The sequence below is a fragment of the Sorex araneus genome, chromosome 3 (assembly GCF_027595985.1).
Source record: "Sorex araneus isolate mSorAra2 chromosome 3, mSorAra2.pri, whole genome shotgun sequence".
NCBI lineage: Eukaryota > Metazoa > Chordata > Mammalia > Eulipotyphla > Soricidae > Sorex > Sorex araneus.
Window position 1 is genome coordinate 132,265,755 of NC_073304.1, and position 3,890 is coordinate 132,269,644.

Consider the following 3,890-nt stretch of genomic DNA (forward strand, 5'->3'; position numbering starts at 1 on the left):
ATTGTCATTCTTTAATGTTTAATTTATTCAGTTTTACTTAATTTTTTTTGGTCTGGAGCAATAGCACAGCTGGTAGGCCATTTGCTTTGGACGCAGCCAACCCTGGTTCGATTCCTCCGTCCCTCTCAGAGAGCCTGCAAGCTACTGAGAGTATCTCACTTGCACGGCAGAGCCTGGCAAGCTACCCGTGGCATATTCAATATGCCAAAAACAGTAACAACAAGTCTCACAATGCTGACTTTACTGTTGCCCACTTGAGCAAATCGATGAACAATGGGACGACAGTGCTACAGTGCTACTTTATTTTGGAAGTCGTTTCCCAAGTGGTCTCCAAGTAGCCCCCTCCCCCTGTAACCCTATGGTGCTGGGCATTATTTCCGCCTTCCTGGTGGTGTCCGGGACCCCCAGGACTGCATCTGGATATGTGCAAGGGACTGTTTGTGCCTGGATTGAACCAGGGTCAGCCACATGCACGGAGTGTGCTTACCCCCTGGACTGCTTCTCTGGCAGAAGGCTTTTATAAGTAAAATGGAAAAAAACCCTGATCTTTTCCCTGTAACCACAAGGAAATAGTCACCTTTTCAGATACACAGTTATTAGACTCATGGCAATAAATTCTCTCATAGATGTTAGTTACCTTGGTTCCAACTCAATAAAATAAAATAAAATAAAATCTTCAGAAAAAATTGTGGATGTTACTAGAAACAAGATAGTCCTACAGGCAGGTTGTCAGGCAAGGCCTTGTCATTAATGCCTGCTTGGAAGCATTAAAACCCAGATATGGCCTGAAAACTATGAGTTAGTCTGTTGCCAATCCTTTCACCAGCTCTAAAGCATGATGGTTTGATCCTTTGAAGATGCAGGAACTGAGGCCTGATGTGACTCTAAATAACCCTAGCTCTAGTCAAGAGAAAGCTGGATATACTCAGGAGAAGAAAAAATTCCACAGGTACAACAGACTATAATAGGAATGTGCAAGAAGGTCACCGCAGGCTCAAAGTTCTTCCCCTTTGACAACACCTGACGAGAATTCTTGTCATCTCAGAGAGCCCTAGGTCAAAGCAATCAGGAAAAAAAAATAAACCCATAACCCCTTCCTTCTTGAATGTATTTTCTTTAGTTTTTCCCTTATGATAAAATATTTTCATCTTACTATTTACCTCCTCCTGAAATGCTTTTTTGATTGGTTAAAAAAAAAGTATTGCTGTATATTTTTTATGCAAGAGTGAGCACTAAAGCTGGAAATCTGGGTTGGAGGTCAGGTTGACTTTTAAAAGAACAAACCCTTGCTCCTACCAGAGGTTACAGCTTCCTGAAAACTTAAGTGTTTCTATTGTAGGGTGGGATATGGGTCACATTGCCAGAAGTAGGTTCCCTAGGTGATTTGTGAATGTTGCAGTTCAACTTCTTCCTGTTATCTCACCAAGTGATGCAGGTGGGTCAGATGACTGGGAATTAAGGCAGGTAGACTTGAGAAAAGAGAACTTCCATCTCTCTGCTTAACTCAGCTTCATTACCCAGCAAAGTTGCTGCGGTAGGTTAAGACCCGTCAAGTCGGCTATGAGCTATGAGCCGACTTGACGGGTCATGGACAGGACACTAGTGTCCATGCATCATGGACAAGACACTAGTGTCTCACCAGCCTCACAGACGACACCTAAAGTCCACTTGGTCGACAAGACATGAGAACTGGACCTTATCACTTGAGTTCTTGCCTGGTTCTTTTCTTTTCTTTTCTCTTCTCTTCTCTTCTCTTCTCTTCTCTTCTCTTCTCTTCTCTTCTCTTCTCTTCTCTTCTCTTCTCTTCTCTTCTCTTCTCTTCTCTTCTCTTCTCTTCTCTTCTCTTCTCTTCTCTTCTCTTCTCTTCTTTTCCTTTCTTTTCTTTTTTTATTTTCTGTTTCAGACACAGTAGCATCGCTTTGTTTAGGAAATAACCAACTGTAGCAGAGCTAACACCGACAATTTGCAAAATCTAAAACTACGTCATCTGACTGCACTTTTCAGATTGCTGTCACTGTAAAAACTGAAGAAAAATCCAAAAAGGTGCCTACGGAACTTCAGTGTTTCAAACAGGTCTCACCGCACTTCCTCGGCGAAGGGAGTCCCATCATCAGGAAGAGAAGGGGGCGGCAGCTCTGAAGAAGAGTCACCTCAGGCTCCCCAGTGCTCAGTGGCGAGCATTGTTGAGATCCCTGAGAGTCCAGCGCTTGTTCTCACTCAACTGCTTGAGTTTCTTGTACTCTTTTAACAGCCTGTCAAACTCTTTTCTAAGGATCTCACAGGTGTTCAAGACATACCAGCACTTCCCTAGTCTCTGCTCTTGCAGGGAAATGGCCACTTCCAAATGGTCCCTCATGAGATGATGCAGTTCCTTTTTCTCAGCAGTGTGTCAGACAGAAGTCTTTAGTTTCTCCATCCTCAGCTTAAAGATCATGGCACTGCACTTGATCTGTAAGTGCGGGACACTGATGCAGTTCTAGCTCAGACAGACTTTAGCTGATGCACCTGAAGAACAGCTGCAGCAAAGCCAGGCACCAGACAAACACCTGGGAGTAGGTGGCACTCTTCTCTCACAGCACCATCTGCTCTTTCTGCTGACTCTTAGCATTCTCAACTGTTTTTTTCTCACCTAGAAGAATCTCTTCCAGTTGCTACATCTTGGCTGTCTTCAGGACTTCACTGTCTAAATATGAACTGCGGTTATGGTAGCAGAGCAGAGTGAAGCATTTCTTCTTCAGTTCCTTCACCACTTTTAGCAGGAAACGAGCTCTCACCCATGCAAAACACTGAGAGTGGCATGAATCCCAAAAGATTCAATTTCTCCAGCCTAAGCAGGGAAGGTCTTTCCTTTTAAGCCAGAGCAAAATGTTGCTCTTCATAGGAAAAGGAACATCAACCCTAATCTCTGCCCAGGTTTTTTCAGGAACATCACCTTCCTTGGTAGAAAATAATTTCAGAAGGAGATGAATAGTGAACTGAAATGGGTTTGAATTAGAGACATTTTTATAGAGATATCGGAGAGGAGAGCCTGGGCGGTACTTCAATTTCAAGAAAGAATATGGGCTTCTCCAGAGGCGAATATGTCGAGTACACATCCCAGCTGAGAGGTGAGGAGATTCTTCAGGGTGGGGAATGCACATGTCGCCTTTACAAAGTTGGTTTTATCGTGGGACTGTTCCCAGACTGTCGCCATCTGGGTAAGAGTCTGTTCAGGCTTTGGTAAGGAATGGAGTCTAGAATTCTTGCTGGTCTTTTTTTTCCCCTTGGTCTTGATATTCTTATGAAGACCTTGAAAATCTTTTGAAGCTTCTCCTTTTCTGAAAGGGTGGAGAGAGTCTACTCTTCTCTGGGTGGTGCCTCATTTCCTCCTTCTTCAAAAAGTTCAGCATTTGCATCACAGAGGGATGTGTACTCACTCATTAGGATTGCTTCAGAACTGGAAACTAGGTAATTTCTTCGTAGCTTTATTATTTTCTAAAAATTTCATTACAGACTCCCCTGGTATGCCTATAGCAGTTTCCACACACGTAATCAAGTAAAGCTCAGGTTTGTCTTGACCGCTACCTTTTCGAGGCTCGCTGACCTTTGTCTCAGTGCAGGAGCTTGTGGAGGATTTTTATTAATTTCTCCCCCTTACCTCCTGCCACAACTTTTCGGTGGATTTAGGTGGGCCAAGATTCAAGAGGAGAGAAAAAAGCACTGTCTAGTCAGGCTGCCCATGCCTCACACTCGCCATAGTTGTATAGGAAAACAATCAGAGCAGGGGAGAGAGACACAGATGGAGAGATGCAGACAGACAGAGACAGAGAGACAGAGAGGATCACCATTTTCTTTAAGATGATGTCTTGGGTGGTCCAGTGAGATAGTACATTGGGTAAAGTGTTTGCTTT

The 3,890-nt window shown here is 43.7% G+C and overlaps 1 pseudogene; it reads right to left on the bottom strand.

The window, feature by feature from the left end:
- Positions 1-2,167: 2,167 nt before the first annotated feature.
- On the bottom strand, positions 2,168-3,193 carry LOC105943091 (HAUS augmin-like complex subunit 4; annotated as a pseudogene).
- Positions 3,194-3,890: the final 697 nt, after the last annotated feature.